The sequence below is a fragment of the Phalacrocorax carbo genome, chromosome 15 (assembly GCF_963921805.1).
Source record: "Phalacrocorax carbo chromosome 15, bPhaCar2.1, whole genome shotgun sequence".
NCBI classification, from domain to species: domain Eukaryota; kingdom Metazoa; phylum Chordata; class Aves; order Suliformes; family Phalacrocoracidae; genus Phalacrocorax; species Phalacrocorax carbo.
The window spans coordinates 15,585,579-15,607,393 of NC_087527.1; the positions used below are offsets into that span (position 1 = coordinate 15,585,579).

Below are 21,815 nucleotides of genomic sequence, written 5' to 3' on the forward strand. Positions count from 1 at the left end.
GGGATTTTTGTTGACTAGCATGTATGGGGAATACACAGTCTGGGCTGGATGAATGCTCTTGACTGCGTGGGGAGAATGGCACCTGAATTCTCAAGGCAACTTACTTCACGTCTGTTCAAGTACGGTGTGAGGCCAAAACCACATAGGCTGAGCTCTGGTGAGGTCGTGGTCCAGGATGTAGCTGCTGCAGAGCAGGCACACATGAGCAGAATGTAAGTACAAATGTGCTTTCAGGTTATTGCCATGGTAAGAAAATAGGTCATTGAGTAGCAAGAAAGGTAAAAATATTGAACTACATATTTCAACAAATGAGGCTTTACTTAGATCTAATCTTAGACTGTTTTCATGTAACGCTGTAAAGTTTTTAATTTTTTAAAAATCTTTTATAATGTCTCTGAAAATAGGCATCATGAATAGGTGATTAATATTAAGACACTATATTCTGCGTGCTTTGACTTGCATGAGGCAATCCCTACCCTAAAGGAATATTTGACCTAAGGGAAAAATAGTGTAGTGATTAGCTGGAGGCAATACACAGCTGTAATGGTCCCTTCTAGCGGATGCAGGGATGCTTTAGCAAATCTCTGCAGTCAGCAAGAGGGTGACAGTGACTGCCTGTCCTCCTGAAGATCCATCTGTATAGAGATGGAATCATCTTCATTGCCTTCATTCAGTTACCCTAGGTCAGCATGTGTCTCAGGCTCTTGCTGCGATTTAGCACTGTGGCTTCGAGCTATTTATAGCAGGATAGGAACTATTCATAGCCAGGCACGACTAGAGAGAGAGATGGGGAGGCAGAAAGGGCATTTGGGCTGGGAGCCTTTTAGGAGGCAGTGGCTTTATGGCTTTTTCCGCTCGGAACTCTCCTGTTTGTAATGAACCTTCATTTCCCTGGTGTCATTTCTGCATCTTGTCTAGGATTTGTCATTCCATCACCAGTCCCTTCTCTTCCCGAATATCTGTGTTCCATTTTTACTTTCCTCTAAGAGTCTTTTCCCTATTCGTTTCACTCCAGCTTCCTCATTAGTCTCTAGCTTTATGCCTATCCCGTGTTCGCTCCCACACGTCATTCTGTGTTTTCTGGTCTAGGGCTTAATTTTTTGACAACACTTTACGTGCCTTGTGCTCTTTATGTGCATTATATTCCTAGTCAGAGGACATGGGGTCGTTTTTGCTTTATTTTAGTTTTCAGAGAAGGGGGGCTTTAGGTGATGGGAAAATACCATACCTTTACAGATGTAACTGGGATGTGTAGCCAAAAAAGAGAATTAGAAAGCTTTCTGTTCTGTTTACTTTATTTTTAGGATTGACTTAAAGATTCCACCAGAAAGATCTCACTTATTCATTAAACCGAGTAGGTGTTCTGAAACCATCTCAAACCTATTTACGGAACTTGATAGAGATTATATCTGATTATAGAATTTCACAGGTTTAATGGAAAAAGCCCACAAATGTGGTCTTACTCTTTCTTAAATTCTAAATAGTTTTTCTATGAGATGTGTTGTTTCCTTTCCCTTTAGTTTTCTCTTACTCTGTATTTTGCTGGTCATCGGAATGTGCCAGCATTCCAAACATTGGAGAGATCTAAAAATTGAATCTAAAGCACTGGAAATGGTCTTCTGTCTTCCTTGTGCTTTATCTATTTACATGAGAAAGACTGGGTTATTGACACTGTATCATATTTATTGTAGGTTCCTGGATCTTGTTGCCATAGTTACAGCTGGTAGTCAGAAAGAGTTTTGCTGGGTTCAAAGTTATGCTAATTGACAGCTTCTTAGGGAGAATAATCCTTGAATTTCAGGGAATAATCATTCTTTCTTGCTCTAAAACTTGAGGAAACTCTTTAGTTTTCAACCACAACAATATCCCTCCCAACCCAATATGATACCAAGGCTGTGTGTACTTAATTTTTCTCAGAGAATGTTTTTGTGCTTGAATGCTTTTTGCTTTTTGATCAATCCTCCTCTTGCTTTTCTCATCTTCCCCCATCTCGGAGAACAGTAGCCCTTTTCTGATGCTAGTATAGATTTTTCTGGCGAAGTGACAGTAATACAATGTCTATCTTGAGTTTCAGGGTCTTGATTTTTGTGGGTAATGCAAGCTATTGTCCAAAGAAAGATAAGCAGGGTTAAGCACGTGGAAAAGGAAAACATTACTGATGCACCATTAATCTTTTACATGTTCTTAAAGTAAATTGGCTTACTCTTACAAAAGAAACAAGCAAACAAAAATGAAACAAACAAAAAAAACCTCACCAGAACTCTAATGTTTGGTCCTGGGCTTTCTCTCGTGTTATTAACACGAAAAGAGAAGCCGGAGTGGTGTAACTGAGCAGAGACTTTGTGCTGAGGATTCATTGTAAGCAGCCCTTGGTAGGTGTCAGTGGGGCCTAATAGGAAAGCTGGGTCTACAAGATTATCACAGATGCATGAGATGGGATAAGCTACAGAGTTTGTTAATTTAGATTGCTTGAAGATATAATCAAGCCGCGTCTACCTTGATATTCCAGCTTGCAGTAGTGTAAACCGATTTGTAGCATGGGAGAGTTTCATCTAGTTTCAAGTAAAGACAAGGTATGCCTCCTGCAGTTTTTGCCACCTTATGTGGGTACCTAAATTCCACTTATAGAAAAGGCTTTATTAGAGCAGACGTTTAGATTTCGTAATGGTAGTGTGTAACCAGTACTCGGGCATTGAACTTCCACCCTGTAGTAGAGTAGGGAGAAGAGGAACGGCTGCTAGTCCAGCTTCCTTGTAATGTCCACTTAATGCTCCATATTCAAGGTGTTTGAAAGTGAGTCTTCTGATGATAAGTGGTCACCCAATTAAAACATCGAACCTCAGGCACTTCAAAGTCACCAGAGTTATCAGAACAACTTCTAGACCTGGATGGACTTTAATTTGTCTCTGTCAATGAATAAGCAATTTAGGGGGAATTACTGCAACTGTTGTGTTAAATACCCCTGATGAAAGTCTGATTTAAGAGCATTTAAACGCTTTCTCTGGACTGGTGATAACTAAAGACTTTGCAGAGGTGGAGTTTTTATTGAGGAGCAACCCAGAGTCTTTTGAACATGCCCCTTAACCAGCCTGCTACAGGCTGCTTAGCTTTGTGAAGGGTTGCTGGCTCGTGGCTAGAACAGCATATGATTTAGTAGTGACTGAGAGTAACTGCAGACTCTTGCTAAGATTCTTGTGCCTCGGAAACTGGGGGTGTTGGTATGGGGAGCTCTCAGAGGCAGAGAGGTGAGTGGGAAGGTTTGAGATGGTGTGTTTAGGGAACGGGGGCTGGGCTTGGATAAGTCTGGCTTGATATCTTTGTAAATATTAGCCAGGATCTCCAGGGGGTGGGGGGAGATGGGAGGGCAGTGCCTGGCTGCACGACACTGGTGTGCGTTCACTTGCCGTGATTTGAGCTGCTCTCCAGGCTTTTTGAGGTTTTGAATTTTCCCTTTAACTCCCGCAGCGTGCATCCACCCTGTCAAGCTTCTGTTCCTAGAGTGCGTTTGTCCGGCCGCCTTGGAGCGTGCCCTGGAGGAACCTGACTGCCCAAGGAGATTACAAATGTTTGGGGGATTCATTTAAAGCTCAGGGACTAGCTAGGAGTATGCAATATAACTTGCTGAAATCAGAGGCATGGTCTAGCGAGTGAGAGAAGTGATTCGGAGCCAGGAGTTCTATCCCTAGCTCTTCTGTTGATTTGCTGCAGCATTGCACATTTCATTATGCTTCAAGAGCCTTTAATGACACTTCTTTTTAAACAGGAGAAAAATATGAAGCAAGATAGCAGTGATGGCTAAATGGCTCCTTGGATAATATTGAAAAGATTTTATGTATTTAGGTTTGTATAATGCTGGCAATCCTTGTCTGTGGAAGTGGTACGTGATAAATATATTTTTATTATAATCCTCTGCTGGAACTTGATTGATCAGCAGCGGTGGTCAGCCTGTTGACATTGACCAGTGTCAAACTGTAGCTGAGTTTGAATTCAAAATACAGTCTCTGTATTCTGTCCTAAAGCTATAGCTCCTTTTTACTATTGTTTAGCAGTAATTGCATGCCTGTCTCCCCTGCTCACTAGCTCTGAAAGGCTGCTTTCCAAAAGTGGATGAATTTTCTTAAATTTAGTACCTTGTGTTATCAATTTAAATTTGTAAGTGGTTTTGGTTTTTTTCCTTGGCAATGACATATAATATATAAATGTATATCGCATTTTCGCCTTAGGTGCTTTCAACTGCTTTCTGTTAGCACTTGTTTGGAAGGCCACTTTTTTCTGCTCTTTCAACGTGCCGTGCTGTCCATTTGCCTCAAGGAGCTTGCCATTTAGGCTCATGGGTAAGAGACAAATTTAGCTACAGGGTGGTGTTAAAATTATCTTGCAGTGCACCAATCTTCCTCTAACTTAACTTGGCTGATAATGCTACATTTAGAGAGACTAGGACAATTAACAGGATCCTCACATCCTGAAATGTAAGACATTTATTTGAATAAGTACAATTTATATTTAGCCACTGAGGTATTGAGAAAAACACACCTCCTATAAGCAGTACAAATTTAAAATTAACATCCAATTGCTTTATTATTTTGCTGTTGTACTCTCTGCCAACTAAAACTTGTGATCAGTTCTCTATTACATGCATTCTGAATTTTCCAGATTTAGTTTAGTCTTTGCCTTTTTTCCCATGGGTACTCCAGTGCTTAGTTTTGTTTGCACATTTACATAAAAATAAACTCTGAAGGCCTTGAGAAAGGACTATGCTGAGAATGTCATGTTCCTGAACGCCTGCTTCTTAGGCCTTTTACTACTGTCGTATTAAAATTGCAGAGAAATTTGCCTATAGTATCGTTTTAATTATGTCACAGAAGCCTGGTCTTTCTCCTCCTTTTTTGAACATGGTATTACTCAATGACTTGGAAGTCTTTTGCCAGAGTAGACTTGTCTTTTTTTAAAGTAGTTTTTTTTTAAAGATTTTTCCACTGCTGTGAAGCTGTCTGCAGTTAAGCAGATCGTAGAATTAAATCATGTTTAAATCGTAAGACCACTGACTATGTTAAAGTTGTGGGGATAGGACTGAAGCTTTCCTGAAGTTTATCAGTGTTTGAATTGGGTATTTTAAGTCAATCACGTCTTTTGTTCCTGGGTTGGGCAGCAGCCAAATTGTGCTATATCTATTTCTATTCCTTCAGTGAGTTTCAGGCATTTTCAGCTTTATTTTATGCCTCAGTTGAACATGCTGTATTTTTTGGGTGGGGATAAGGGAAGAGAAGGAAAAAACCAGTCTCTGAATGCTCAGGCATGATACAGTAAGCTCGAGAACATGGCTTATGAAGAATTTTTACTGACGTCTAATAGATGCTCAGTAGCTGCCTGGTTTGAACCCTCCATAGGCAGTAGCTGCTTTGAAAAGGTGGATGCTTGTATATATCACAGTGTCAACACCAGAGACACATATGCTTCCACTGTTGAGACTATAGCCATTAGTGTAACAAGACGTGGAACGTAATTTTGAGAACAGGTTTGACTCTCCCATATGGCAATGCTCAGCTTAATTTCTAGAATTTTAAAATTGTGTATAAATGAGTCTATCAACCTGAAATTAATGTGTTGCTTTTTCCTCTACCTGCTTTATAATTTTCTTTAAGAATGTATAAGTGCGTTTATTATATTTCACGGGAAAGAAAAGCAAATCAAAACATTTTCTCCTATTGAATAAAAAAGTCAGCCTAACGATGTTTGGAAGATAAAGTGTGCGTAACTTACTATCTAGATGTACAGTGTTCTGCTCATAGTCACCTGCTTCAGAAATTGTTCTGTGTGTCTGGCTGGTCCTTTTCTCACCCTGGTGTGAAGGTCGTACTGGCTGCTGGTGGAGGGGACCTGCTGCGGTACTTAAGTTACGGCCTAAGTGTATATTACATGATTTTGATGCATGACGCCATGCTTGTGCAGTAAGTGACAGTGTAATTCATGAGAGCCAATGGGGCAGTGCCTGTGATGTTATTGAAGCTGGCGTGATGGTTATGACTTTGTGCTGTGACATTATTTCCAAAACCAATCTATCTTCCTCTTAAAATATTGCCAGTGTATATTCTTATCCCAGCTGATATTGGCGATCTGGTCGTGCCCTTAAATTGACATTCAAGTTTACATTTTGAGGTCAGAGTATTAGATCCTGAAGAGGGAAGTCATAAGATGCAAAACGATACTGCTAGCTCATGCAGAGTGCAAACCCCTTGCTGGACTCGTTGCACAAGGCTTTGGTACAAGGATGTTTCGTACTAGTAAGTAAGGCTCCCAGAAGGCGAGAGAGCTAGCAGCGCCAAGGATGATCAAAAACATGCCATCGCAAAGTATTCTGTGGTCTATTTATTTTCACAAATGTAATTTAATTTTAGTGATTTATGATTCTTCTTTTATGCTGTAATAATGTATCAAAGTAATGAAGTCTTCAGAATTTGAGACATTTCTACAGCTCAATCATTAAATCTTTGCTGAGAAGTGTGGTAAGCATGCCAGATTATTAGTAGGAATTATTATTCTTGAATGTGGTTAATTGTATGGCTCGGTCATACATTTGTCTGTCTCTGTTTTATACACCTTGTGGACCAAAGGCCAACTCCACTTCTGTTTGTAGTTCTCTGCTACTACATGTAATATGAATTAAAGCACATTCCCACCTTAGGCGGACAAATCAGCTGGGCCCTTTTAAGACAGATGTTGCCAGAGGAAAATGACCACACGTTGTCCTGCTCCAGCTGACATGCAAACCTCTTTCCTGTCTAGGAAATAGATGTGTATGTCCCTGGAGGTCGTCAAAAGACGCATAGATGTGGCATTAGGGACACGGTTTAGTGGTGGACCTGGCAGTGTCAGGTTTACGGTTGGACTTGATGATCTTAAAGGTCTTTCCCAACCTAAATGATTCTATGATTCTATCTAGTTTGTGTGGTTCGTTGCTGCGGAGTCGTAGGGAAGCCTCACGGTACAGCTCCAGTGGTTCATGATGTGTCTGTTGTTACAATTGCTTTTAATATTCATTTAGCAATTTTCTTTTGGAAAAAAATGCACAAGAATTATATGCAACTTTTTGTCAGCTTAGACTTACGTTGGGAATAGCGGAAGCTTAAAGAATGCATGTCTGCTATAAACCTGAGAACTGCATTGCTACCTGTGGTACGTATGACAGCAGGTGACCGCATAACGCAGTGGAAGTGCCACCGAAAGAGACTTGTTCAGTTTGTGTGACAGACACGCACGGGAGGGAGTTAGTCTGTCCTGTTCTAGCAGCTGTGGCTATGCAACTTAAATATAAACCCCAAACCATTTTCCTCAGCAAATCTGGTGTATAATAAATAGATATGTATATATTCTGGAACTTTCTTGTCTGTAAATGTGATATCTTTACGAACATGTGCTTACTTACAGTCTGCACAACCTGCGTCCAAATCCAGCGACATTAAATTAATTGGTGTTTAATGGCCAAGTTCCATTTGGCAAACAGCGGTATGTTTTAGGTGAACAGCATAAAAGGATGGGTGTCTTTGTACTCCTCATTTATGATGTCTTTGCCATGGCGACAGTGTGTGTGTACATACATACAAATATATAACATGTAAAAGTAAATGTAATTGTCTCTCAGCGTTTCAGGAGATTCACAAGTAATTTCATGCTAAGATTTTTTTCCTCTAGAATGTGTTAATCACATGTGAACATGTATATACGAATGTCATAAATGAGATGATCTACGCAGCACATTTAGAAACTAATTTAAATTAGGCATATCAAAAAATAGGGAGTCAGAAAACAGGGAAGTGTGTTTTTAAAAGTTAATGATAATGTGAATATTGAAAAGCAGTATGTATTTCTGAATAAATAGGGATACAAGATGAAAAATGTTCAGCCAGATTTGCAAATGTCAGGTGTGCAGTTATGTGGAAAAAATACGCGTGGTACGTGGCTAATGTGATTGGGATTCAGGGATTTGTTATGTAAGAGAACTTGGGGATTTGTTACGTGATAAATGCTTTGGATGTGCTCACAGCCGCAATGGAGGTGACATTCTTAAATAAGACACATAATTGTACACACGTTGCAGGCTTTTTTGTGTGTGTGTTTCTTTCCCAAACAAAATTGCTAACTATCAATGATGCTAATTAGTATAAAACTTCTTATAAAGACTAACGTCTCATATTCCAGTGTTCAACTCACTTTGGTTAGAAATAGCCATATATGATTTTATGGCAAATAAATGTAATTTACAGTTTAGTCTGTAATTGTATAACTACATATTATGCGTAAACTGAAGGGGTGGGTTTTAAGGAGAAGTTGTTCAGAAATCCCCTGGGCATGGTTTGCCTTTAGTACAAGTACCTGTCCATGATTAATCCCTGACCTGCGCTCACTGGGCCAGGCCTAACCCAAGAACGGCCCCGTCAACCCCCACCCCCCCTAAACTGTCTAATTAGCGCTGGGGCGTTCGCTGTCTCAGGGAGCAAGCGGGGCCTGGGGCTGGTCTTGTGTGTTGCGTTGGAGAGGTAAAGCTACAAATAGGGCCTTGGGTTGCTCTCATCTTAATGGGGTTTAGGATTCTCCGAAAGTTTCTTGGAACAGTAAAGATCAGGGTTTGGCCTCTTACAAAGCCCCCACCCCGCAGTGTCCAAATTCACTGTTAGGGATTCGAATCAATTGCACGTGTCGAACTGTCCCTTGGGTTTTGAAACGGCTCTTATCCAATCAGATATGAGTGTTCGAGTTGTTTTCTGTGAAACTTCGCTGAAATAAAATAAATTCCATTTGGCTTTTCAATAACTATTTAAGGCAGAAAATCCATAATGCTGGAATCCAAAAGCATTTTATCTTGGCTAGGTGACCCGAGTCTTAGTTTATCTGGGCAATTCTTAATTATGTCTAGCCAGGCAGAAATGAGAATTTTCTATTGGTTCTTTGTCTCAAGCAAATAGGGGAATATTGGAAGTACTTATCTACTCCCTGAAAGTCAGTGGAGGTTGGTGTTAATGAGGGAAACGCAGTGCAGGACTGTGACGGAGCCCACTGCAGTTTCCCTTAGGGTATTAATTACTTGCTAGGCAGGACTTGCTCTTGCCCATGGCAAGGTGCTAGGAGCAAAGCCTCAGGGCGTGTTTGCACCAGCAATTAGGCCTTCTCTCCCCTCTCAACACAAACCAAGCCATGCAAATCATTTCACCTTGACAGCATCTCTCTACCATCCGTTCTGGCTGTGCTGGGAAAGTCTACGGGAGCAAGGTGTTGGAAGGGAGCGTGTCCTCCCTGTGTGTTAGTTAGTAGCTGGGAGATGGTACTGTCTCCATGACACTGTTTCTGCTCCTTACTGTCCGAAAGTCCAGCAGGTTATTCTGCACAAGGAACACTGGCCTGGGCCCTGGTGTTGCTGGGAGGCCGTGCTGGTGCGTGCTAGCGGAAGGCCGGGGCCAGCGTGCGGTGCACAGACGCCTGCCTTCGCACGTGGTGCTCGCGTAGTTGTGCTTCATTCGACCGCTCCGGCCCCAGCTCCGGGACTCTGGTTATGCCCAGTGCGGTCAGGACTGGTCAGCTGTGCAAAGCAATCGCTTGGCCGAACGAGCGGGAAGGACGGGGCCTCGGTTGTGTGTCCTAGTCAAGGGAACGAAATCTCTGCTGGAAGTCGCAGTAGCGGCATGAAGGTGTTTTGCCAGAGAAGTCATCCAACCGTATGCTGCAAGAAGTGTTCTGGGAGTAGTTTTCATACCTTGTTAAGATCTAAGAAACAAGTTCTGCTTTCAGACTTGTGCTTGTGCAAGCATGAGAAGTCGTGTGAAAAATTTCAGGTGTGATTTTATAATTCTGTGCCAGTTTACTCAACAGAGATATTGGAAGAGACGCTATCGCAGGAGGGTGCGCGTAGGGTACAGGTGAAGATTTCTGGTTTGACGTTCTTGTGCTCGTGTTTGAATACCCTTTTTCAGCTAAGGATGTGTCTGACCTCAGGCATGTTCTCCGGTTCTGCTGACACCAGGGGGCATTTAGGTGCACAACGAAGCGCCCGCTGAAACTGCACCAGACACCGGATCACCTAATTTCTCAATCTAAAACCGCACATTGCTGTTACTTTGGTGTGTAATATTACATCATAAAATACTTCAATGTTAGACGGAACAAACTTCCTGGTTTCCATTCCAAGTCAGAACATTGGCGCTACTTCGGTTCCTTTTAGCTAGAAAAAAGACAGGATGTGAAGTATTAATTTACTTTATATTTTTATAGGAATGGTGACAGGAAAAGAGAGTTCTGATTTTACCAAAGCACTTGACTTTTCTAGTGCACAGTGGAAAATAGCTATGAGGTACATAGGTTTTAATAATAAAAGTTCAAAAGTTACCCCAACCTTTAACTTAACTAGAATAATCTTTCTGTTACCCATTTTAAGTATACAGTTCCACTTTCTGGAAAGAGGCCGTCAGCCACTGAACAGTGAATGAATTGAAAATAAATTGAAGGTGTTTCTATGCAATGTACCGAACGTACTTGATACAATGTGCTGTTTTGGGGAAATGTAACTGAAAGTATCAATTCCAATTTCCTTTCCAAATAAACTGAGGGATTTCAGGGTAAATAAAACAACTCTGTAAATTGTGTCTCGTTGTTTTGTACTATAGCCGTAATTAGCTGGATGTTTGGGTACTGGGAAGAGGAAAGAACACAATAGTATTACTAGAATAAAAATGTTTGGCATGGTTTCCCTCTTGGCGGGGTGGCCGACAGCCATCACTGAGGCGGAATCGTTACGCGGCGCTGAGGAAGAGCAACGTGTACCGGCGTAGTACTGATGTGCCTGCGGTTTGGCTGGTGCCGGGGGAGCAAGAGCAACGGTGGTAAGGAGCTCCCATCCCCTGCGTTAGAAACTGTTCTCTTACCTGTGTCTGCTGATCCTGGAAGAGTGAATCGGCCACTTCTAACCCGAAAACGCACGGAACGATCTGATAGCAAAATCCACTATGGCACTGCTGCAAGTTGCACGCATTTGTGGGTGGTCAGCCACCGGCTGGTAATAGCAGTGCGGCTTTTCTTGCCAGAAGTGCTTTACCATGTTGAATAACCTTAATTTACATTTCAGATCTTCTGAATTGATGATCGCTCTTGACCAAAAATAAAGATTGTAAATAAAATTAAATTCCTTTATTAGAAGCTAAGTATTCAGCATCTCTATTTAAAGAACATTATGTTTGAGTTTTTCTGATATCTGTGGAACACTGATTCTCCAGTCTCAGATTATTAACCTGAAAGTAAATATCATTGCTCAGATGCGTTGTTTGAGTAGCACTAACGCAGAGTTTTTGGCGCATCCCTCCCTCTCATTCTTTGGTCTGTAACAATAACAGAGTATACCCAGTAACGCGCAGTCACGGTACTCGGCTGCTTGAGCACAGGGACGGTTACCTTTTTTGCAAAAGGCAGCTGACCTTAAATACCTGGCTGCGTTTGACTGAGAGGAAATAGTTGTTAAGAGACAGGTAGACAGTACAGTTGGATTGTCGGAAGCACCCAGGGTACCAGTGAGGCGTGTGATATCCACCTGGCAGTCAAAGTCAGGGCTTTTTCTCCTTAACACTCCCAGCTAGGGTCCTGGAGAGGGCTATACAAGCATAAAATCGTTAGAATTCTCCAGTAACATCTGTGGGTTGTAGACACAACAAGTTTACTCTCTGTGTATTCATAAGTCAGTCTAAATGTGATTGTATCTGGGAAGAGTCCCTCAGCTGCCTTGCTGCAGCTCCGTCTTTTCTGGCACACTTAATGAGTGTGAATTATCTGAGGCAGGACCCAGAAACTCTAGTTGGTTTCCTCAGAAGCATTTCCCACTCCTTAGCAGACACGCTTTACAGCCTATTGTTCTTTCTTCTGTATGACTGTGCTTGAAGTTTCCCAATCTGAAGTGCAGCTTTATACTGGTTAAAAAAAATGAAGTTAAATTTGCTTTATTACAGCTCTTGTTTTAAGTACTCTCTCTTTAGAGAGAATAAACTTGGGATACTACTTTCTTTTTCTTCAGTTTCAGATAGAAATGCTCAAAGGCTGCCCCCCTCTTGCAAGCCCTTCTAAGCTTGCATTTATTAGAGAGTTACAACTGCGATTCTATAACTTCAGAAATACACGTATATTTGCAATACGCAACTTGGGAAGACAGCCTGTTGCCTAGCACGCCATGAAAGCCTCTATCCCTTTTGTCTTTCCATTTCAGTGTTTCATTATATCAGGTGTCTAAAGTAATGCTCTGTGCTTCCAGTGAGCACACTGCTGACTCTTCCAAAGGATTTAATTGAATTCAAAGGAGTACTCGCAGTAGTAAGCTCTGTGCTGAGCTTTTCTTTGTACCCATAAACTCTGAGATCTATGGCATTGGCTCAACATCTTTATCTTCGCTGTAGGATGTAAGCATGTTGCTTTAGCACCACATATTAAGTAATGGCACTACCTTCTGCCTGTGGAGAAGGTTTTATTCGAGATACCGATGTGTTTTACTTCATGTGCCTTCAAGGCAATACCACTGGAACATAAAAGTAAGGAATCACATTAATATTAAAATACCAGCTCTTGATACGACAGTGCGATAGCTTATACATAGTATGGTACTTACAGCGTCTGAAAGACGTTTTAGATGAAAACGAGTTTTGACTTTGTCTACTGCTGACAGATTAAGGCTATTTAAAATGGAGTATTTTTCAGTTTTGTGGCTTTTTTCCAGAATAGTATTAACTCTTAATTTGCCAGAGGGGACTAAAACACGAAAGTTTGTTCTGGTGTGAAGTTTTGGTGTGAGACTTTGACATATCCCTGCTAACACCTGTTAACGTGACGTCGAGGAAACGGTTCACATCTTGTCATGAATATCACGCTGGTCCCCACTGCCAGAGGCGAGATGCTTTAATTTCCCTGGGAGGATGACAGCGCTCTGTTGGAACCCGCCCGTTTACCCATCCATTTAAGCACAGCGGAGAGCCAGCAATTATGTTTAACTGTGTCAGTTTGCAGAAAGATAGTAGGCTTTGGTGAAATCACCTCACTAACTCAGAATTCAAAGTTACTTTCTCAAGGTTTGCTGGCTACTTTACTGTAAACTTCTAAGATTACAGATCATATTCCTGTGATTCAAAAGGGAATTGTTTTTTTTTTCTTCTTTTCTTCAAGACATGTTCAATTCCTTTCATTTACCTGATGACAGCTATGATACATTAGGTCATTTTTGTTCTTGGCTGCTGAGTCAAATCTTGCTTGATGGTTTCAGGCAAGTTACGTAGCTCTACTCAGGTAAGTGACAGCAGAAGGTGGCTAATAATCCTTGCTCCTAGTTTAGCGCTGTATTTATTGATACGACAAAGCTGTTGACATAAAGAAACTGTTCTGCAAATTCAGCTGTTAAGATTTATTTGGTCAGTCATTACAGAGAAGAATTACTTTTACATAGTAATAGTGCATATTCAGTATATTGAAAATACAAGCTCGTACTCTTCTTAAAGAACACCTGTAAAGTCACAAAAATATTTTTTTTGAGGATATGAATTCCTTCCTCTAAGCAACTCAAATGAGAAAGCACTATATGCTAGGTATAAACACTTTCTTTGTCTGTTTTCATATTGTTAAGGAGAGGACTTGATTAAGCCAGATCATACACAGGCTTTTAAACTCTGTTATAGAAGGTTTCATAATAAATCTAGACCCAGACCAGCCTTGTGTAGTTTTACAGGGCCCTGGAATCATTTTCCTGAACAACTAGTTTTCTTAAACTTTCACATTTTGATGGGGACTCATCTGAGAGCCGTGGTTTCTGGCCAGAATCTTGCAAACTGCTTTCTCCTTGTCTATGAAACCAAGGTAAATGATCTGTGAAATAATTTAAAAATGCTTTCAGTAGCATTTAAAATGAAAAGTTTTATGAAGACAGACAGTATTCTGCAAAAGATTGGAGAATTTGCGGTCGGTCTTTTGATCTAAATGTTAAGATTACACTATTTCGGTGGAAAAAATTGTAGTCTGATTAAAATGAAACATACGTTTAACAACATAAACTAATTTATTATGAAGATGCATCTGCTTGGCTAAGAGAGAGGGGCGTAGTGAAGAGGAAGAGAAGACTATGCCAAGTCCTTGCCTGCCGTAAGGAATTGCTGAAGGTACAACCAGCGGCTGACGTTAATTTGCTGAAAATTTAATTGTGTGCGATGTGTCCTTAGCAGAAATACTGTTTAGACATTTGAGTAACTGCTCCGGAGTGCGTTTGCCTATTAGCTTGTGGAGGGAAAAGTGGGCCTTTTTCCTCTCGGCAATGTTTGAACAAAAGAGTTTACGCAGTTGGACTCTCAGCAGGGAGAAACTCAGAGGACTGACATGTTATTTTAGTAACGGCAAGGTCAGCAGCGAGATCTGTGGCGTAGCACAACTGAAAGATTAATATCATACAAATCTATTTTTAAAATAAAGCGTAAATTCGTCTGTCTTTAACTGGCTGTAGACTATGTTAGTAAAGATTGTAAAATTACAGGGCCTGGCATCTGTCTGGTTTCTAACAGGAAGGATCGCACGTTACTGATCAGCAGATTGTTTCGCAGTAAATAGCCTCCTCGTTTAGTTGTGAAGATTCCAATCAGACTAAGTACTCTGTGTGAAAAACACATTAACAACTTAACAGTCCTTGTACTTGGTTGTCTGTGCTCTATATTTAGGAAGAATGGTCTTAAAATTTTCCTAAATACATTGTGTGAAACGTACCTAGGTACGGACAGCCTGTCATTCCTGTACGGCTGTCATGGTCTCTTTGTGAACATGGGGGATCTGCAAAAGAAGCTACATTTTTGCTTATGTAACCGAGATTTTTGTCATAAACCCGTTTACTGTAAAGAAAACAGTAAATTCAAAATTATCAGATCCATGGAAACAGTACATTTACTCTGAAAATTTAAACTTTCTTCCAACAGTACTCTTCCCAAGACCTGCTGATTTAATTTTACAAGTTCATATTTCTTTTTTAAACCTCTATTGATTTATACTTAGTTGGGGCCATATTCTCTGGAAGGTTAATCAGTCTTTCAGGAATTCCAGGTTGGTCTTGTTTTTTCTCCCAGCTGAAAGCGTGTCGCGACCTCAGACTGCGTTTAGACTGAATTAGGCAAACCAGAACTGATTAATGTAGCTATGCGGTATCATTTGGCGGCTCTTCTGGACACTGGTTTTGACATGTGTCCCCACGGTAGCCTGGAGAAGGGCTAAACAGTGAGATGCAGGGTTTACCCAAAGAGGTTTTGAGGAAGAAATCCACGGTCGTTCTCTGGTATTGATTCTCATGCTTTCATAAAGACAACTGTTAAGACACTTGACTTAAGTCAATCTCAGTGTTTCTCTGAACAGAGTTCTAGTGCTCCAAGCTGTCCTTGGTGATGAAGGAAGGTAGTTCCTGGCCTTTGTTCCCATGCCACTGTGACCTTGGCTGCATCGCAGGGGCCGCACTACATTGTTAGACCTAGCAGTGATTAGGGAAAAAAGAGAAAGACGAAAACTCCTTGGTGACACAGAAAAGGTTTGTGGGAAGCTCTGCTCTGAGAGGCATCTGTAAAGGTTCATCAGCCGAGGTGAGTGGAAGGGAAGGACTCTATCCTAGACATCTTCATCCTTCTGCTGTCGGCTACTGCAGCAGTGATATTCCAGCCACGCACCTTCTTGTGAGTATTAAAATAGCAAGTGCATGTTGTTTGTACTTCGGATATGACAGTTTAAACCGTAGCATGGTTTGGTAACTACAGTTGGGCTTGTTAAGTATTACACAGGAGATCAATTAGCTTGTTTCCTCACTCCTGCGCGCCACATGACTGTGCAGCAATTGGGTCTGTGCCTTACACGTTTCTGATGCAACGCAGCTGTCTCCTGACCATTCCTCATGCGCGGCTGGAGGTAACCAGCTAGGCCTGTGTCCTGTCAACACGCTGTGTCTGATTCATGAAGCAATAAAGAGCAGAGGGAGAGGCGGTGTGAATGTGCTGTGGCTGGAGGCAGGCTAACCTGCAAGGTTCTGCCCACACAGACCTGATCCAGTGCCGTTTCCCTGGTGTTTTGGAACTCGACCCCACACGGGCCGTAAAAGCATTCTGACGCCTTGAGTAGGGTGTCAGTTTGTCGTGTTCCTACCCCTTTTTTCCCTGTCCCCCAAACACCATAAACAAAAGAGCTTACTTGAAAGCGGGACCCTGTGTAGCACACCTTTCCGGAGAGAGCCTTCCTCATGGTCCATGCCTGTCCCCATGAGATAACTGATTTTAAAAATTCAGTTTACAGTTCTGCTAGTGTAATTGTCTTTATTTGTTATGTCTCTTTTTCTTAGCCATTGCTGGAGATGAGGTATCATTTGATGCCTTCATTGGATCCTTCGCTGGAGAGAGAATAAGGGACAGGGATCAGTACAGTGAATTCGTCTTTTGCTTAAATTTATACTGAAGAATACAGAGGATGAGTAACTTCGGGGTTATTAAGCCTGGCTTTGTTATTTTTCTTCAGACATGTTTAGTTTTACTTGTTTACAATTAAAGAACCATTTTCTCCAGCTGACAAATTCAACGTGCTCCTAGAAAGAGAGTGTGGTTGGAGTTTGCACCTGCTGCGTCTTCCCCATTCCGTTTTTTTATAAAACCTTCTCCAGTGCTGGGGTCTGAGCGTAGCCGTTTACGAAGTACTGGGAGCTAATAGACTGCATGATAGTCTCTTTTCTTTCTAATAGTTGGTTCTATTTTCTTTTAAACAGTTGATTCTATTTCCCTTTTCCATATTGCTGATTTCTCTTTTATGTATACCAAATATACCAGGGGGGAAAAAAGGCTATTTGAGGGAGGTCAAGAATATATGTACATATTTTTTTCTCATCTGTGTATTAGGGGTATTAAAATCGATCACAAGCATAAGTTCTTGTCATTCTTTGGTTTTTTGACATGGGTAAAAAAAAATCCCAAAGACTTCCTTGCCCAGATTCCCACTTGAGGAAGTATATCTGAGAAAAATCTTTGAATAATAGTTGGAGTGACTGACGTGAAATTAGATCAATTGCAATACTGCTGACATTGATTGAGAGGTGTTAAGTGAAGGATGGAAAAAACACATTTGATCAAGACTGATACGTTTTTCACCAATGCTCCTGAGACTCATATAATTTGTTTCCTGTGAAGCTCCTTACAGAAAACTGAAGAGCCTAATCATGACTTGCCGAAGTCTATAGGAATTCTGGACACAAAGGTCTTTGAAGACTACACAGAGGTCTTTAAAGATCTTTAAAACTTTATAGCTCTGCATCTTCAATTCAGCTGAACCATCACTACAGCCTGAGATGCTGAAACAATTTAGTATTATGGATGCATAGCTTTGTCTTAAAAATCCCCATTCCTCATCCCCCTGGGAAAACTGAAGTGGAAAATAAACTTGTAAATGCTTTGAAATGATTCATGTTTTTAACTGGAAGCCCGCCCACAATTTTCCCAAAGCGCAGGTCACTGAAACCTAATGCTGCTTTTAAAGAGGAGGGAGCTTCAAAGACAGGGTTCGGAATCCGAGTGGGAAATGAAGTTACTTCCTGCATTCACTCAGTGCTGATAAAATTAAATCTGTTGTATTTGACGGGTAGTCGAGAACCTTCAGATACAGTGCTAATGGTTGAAGTCATCCACAAGCAGATTTGTGGCAGGGTTTTCCTGCAGCAGCCAAGGAGGCACATGAGGCTGCTTTATGTAAGTCATGGATAACATGTGCCACCTCCAGCTCCTGAAAAAAATATACCTAATAACCTCTTCTCAATCATATCCCACCTTCTTTATCTTTTGATCTCAGTGTTACTGTCGCATGTAGCAGCAAGTGTAGATTAACCTTGATAATAGAACTGACTCTCTTATTTCTTTGTGCGTTATGAAAATAGGACGGGTTTTGCTGACTGTTGGATGAAAATGCTCAAATACTGCAGTTATCAGCATTATCCACGTCCAACAACTAGCTAATTAAAATTATGATAAGTCTTTCTTGAAGAGGACTTTACCTCTGTATTTGTGGACTTCCTGACATTTGGAAATCCTAAATATGCCTCCTGTTCTCATGTGTGCGCCTCGTCTTCTTTCCCAATACCAATGCTTTGTCAGAGCACGCTGGATTTTCCACGCGTGTGTCGATACGAGCAGTGTAGAGCGAATAAGCAAGCGCCGATGCTGATGGAGATGTTCGATGTGCTATATGTGTGGTTCAGAGTGCGTGGGCCCCTGCTTCTGTTAGGCAAATCATGGGCCAGGCAGCTCCCCGAGAGTTTCGGTACGTGTCTCTGTTAAAGACGTGATGGAGCCGAGCAGGAAAAGGCCTCTTCTGAGAACTGGATTTCTGTCAGAAAAGAGACCGTGTTCACGGCTGGCGCTAGCAGACAGATTACAGCAATAATGCATCCTCGGAAGATAATGGTCCCTTATAAACAATGGGTTTTCTGAACTCTTGCTGACAGAAAGTTATTCAACGTTAAATCCAAACATGTTTGCTTCCACTGGAATCCTGCAAGGGTTGGGACTACTTGTCTGCTAAACCCAGGCTAGTTCCGCAGCTGCGCTGCCGCCAACGGGAACTTTATCGGCACCCTCGGTCCAGATAAATTAATTTTGTGAGTAAAAATCAATGATGACTTTAAAAGGGCCTTTGCCTAATTTATGGTTGGCATTAACCACCAGTTTTACTGTGGCAATTCTGCCAGTCTGCAGTATTAAACGTTTCTTTTGACAGCCGGCTGGAACAGTTGGGTTAAACAGACCTGGGCGTGGAGAGCGGTCGTTGCGAGTAATTGAGCGTAGTTTCCTCCTTGCTGATAAATAGGTTTGCGTCCCTCTCCTAGTGTTTGCCTGGTGTTACAAAACGAGCTGTCCAAATGAACAAGGAACTTTCATGTGATTCTTTAAACTGGATGAAATGAATGAAAGCGTTTAATCAGATGCAAGACGGGATGAGGACTCGCGGACGTAAGTCACGGAGGAGGTATGTGGATTACATTGCAGCAGTGGCTGCAGCACCCCTTCTTTCCTAGCTCTCAGGGATTGAAGTGTGGTGATGTGTGCTGCTTTACTGAACGGAAAACTACACGCTGGAATCCAAACTGCTGAGGAATTAAGCCCGAGCCCCTACCAGTGCAGTGAAATGACCTGGTAAAGTGCTAGTTGCTTCCAGTCTTTGCTTGACTGCTCTTTGCGCTCTGTTTCCGAAGGGGTGCAACAGCCTTCGCTACGTTATTTTGTATTTCCACATTACAGGCTTATACCTCGAGTGTCAAGGATTGAGGGAGTCTAAGTTCATGTGGAAGATAAATGAAGAGCTTTTTAAACTTCTGTTTTTCAAACTAAATACTGCTAATCTTGAGACTCAGAGCGAGAAGTTAAATTTGTGGAGTGAGCTACCTTGCTTCTGTTAAAGGCATGGAAATTTCAGAGTTAAATTTCTGGGTGTTGTGTTGTAAATGTGCTCCATGATGTGCTTCTTCTGGACTTCCATAATGCCAGTGTGAATTATTGCTTGACACATGTAAATCTGTTCCTTTACAGCAACAGAACAGTAGTCTTGGTACTACGTTAAAGCTGAAGGAGAAGCTATTTAGAAAAAATAATTGCTGCCTATTTCCAGTTAGAGAATTTTTAGTTTGAGCCTGAACTGATGTATGCTCTGCTCTCACCTGCAATCAGATGTAAAGAAACAAAGAAATGTTCTTGTTCAGATAAAATTCTACTTTGTGACAGAGAAAATGAGAGATGTGGCGCACAAAAAATGAACCTACCTGCTCTACCAGCGTGGGCGGAGCTGTCTGTGTCACCTGCGCTCACCGAGCGGTGGTTTTTCTTCAGTTACGCTCGCAGTATCTGTAAGCTGTTACAAAGGTAGACGTCGGGAAGGGTTAGCATAATTCAGGAAAAGCTACGTCTGCAGAATCTGTATCGTCCTCGTTCAGGAGCAGAAGCAGAATCACCAGAGTAAGGGAAGAGCCCTTCACAAGAAGCCACTCTTCACACTTTTTAAAAAAAAAAAAAAAAAAAAAAAGAAAAGAAGTGTCTGTTTAGTTTTCCTGAAGCCTGTTTTGCTGCTATGTGAGGTTTTCTGTTAGGCTCAAATTCCAATTTAGCACTGACATTTTTGTTGCTAGTTGGCTTGTTTATAACTCCTTTTTCTTCTGTGAATAAGGCCACAAATTAAACACTGGCTTGCAGATTAATACTTTCTTGTTAATTGACTTGGTCCCTTGCAGTGCAAAATTAATGTCTGTGCCACCTCTTCTGCAGCCTTAACTGTAGCACAGGGAGGTTTTTAAAAAACCATAAATATCCGGACAAACAAACGGGCGCAGCGCTGTTCCCAGAAAGCTCCTGGAGAAGGTCTCTCGGGAGCGGGGTCCCATGACGCGCCCCGCTGCGCAGGAGAGGGGGCCCTTGGGAGGAGGCAGGGTAGCTTTTGTTCTAGGTCATCAAGAGCAGCAGCGCTCCGGAGGGGGTTCCTGGTGAGGCACCGGTAGCTGTTCTCCCTGCGTATTGCACTTAAATAATTCCGAAGTAGTCGCTGTTCGCGTTGTAGAAAGAGGGGTTGATACAAGCCAGGCTGTTCGCGGCGCGGAGGCGCGGCGGAGCGGCTCTGCCCGCTCGTCACCCGTCGGATGGCTGAGGATGCAGCCGTTGCTGGTAGCCTTCCTCTGGGGCTTGGGCGGCTGCTCTGAAGCACCCCTCGGATGGAGGGCAGAGACAGGCTGCCGCCTTTTCCCCTGCGGAAGGGGAATGCCTCAGCAAGGGGCTTCTCCTGGACCCCAGAACGTGGTCCATAAGGGTTCTGGGAACTGCTGGGTTCTGTTTTCATGGCGTAATGCTTCGGGGACTGCGTGATCGCACAGTGTAACAGGGGTACAACCCAGAGAATATTTTAGCGGTACTGACGTGGAATGCTGACTTAAAGAAACATGCGATTTCTGTAACATGATCGTAGTTAATGGTTACAAACCAAAATACATCTAAATATTTGAGGAAATTAGCCTGCAAAACTGGCTGCGAACGAATGAACACATAGCAAATTGTTCTGATGAACAGAAATTACCTTCTGAAGTAATGTGAACTTGGGATGACTTTTTACTCTTTGTGTAATGAGGGGAAAGCGGTTCATTTTACTCTTTAACAGATGCTGCCTTTGAATTGTAACAAGAAGGGGGGAAAACAGATAATGATTTCCAGTGAAGTCTAATTTGTTAAAAGGCACAATTAAGCTTTGAGATAAATGATTTAGCTTTTAAAACACTGAGAGTAAAGGAATTGAACTCGGTTCTCACCCACAGTCGGAGAGGTGCCTGTAGGGTAGCTTTCTGACTTCTGTAAAAGGGAGCATTGTGCATTCGAAAAAATTTGATTTTTATGGTTATGTTCTGTCTCTGAAACTACACATGTGCAGTGACAGCTATTTTGCATCTATTTTAGGGCAGGTTATCTTATTTGATTCTTCTGAGGAGCTAAGCACGTTGCTATAGCTACTGAGCTTGTGGCTCCAGTGAGGTTTTTTCAACAATTTCTAAACGTAATTGGTAAATAAGGCTGGTGTAAGGCCTGGGATGTTCTGGTGTCGACTCCATGTGAAGATTTCTTATTTATTTTTTCTTTAATTTCTTTATATAATTCTAACAGGTACAAGGAAACATGTCTCTACCATTTTCGTGTAAATAGGTAGAGGCAACAAATGAAAAAAAGAATGTGCAGGTTTTCTAAACCAGTGTTTGTTAGAGAAAGCTCTTGTACTCCTCCTGCTCA

General features: G+C 41.8%; 1 protein-coding gene across 13 annotated transcripts in view; it reads left to right on the plus strand.

The window, feature by feature from the left end:
* The window catches only part of ARVCF (ARVCF delta catenin family member), a 288,430-nt gene that overhangs the window by 42,110 nt on the left and 224,505 nt on the right, over positions 1 to 21,815 (plus strand). The gene's annotated exons all lie outside the window — the stretch shown is intronic.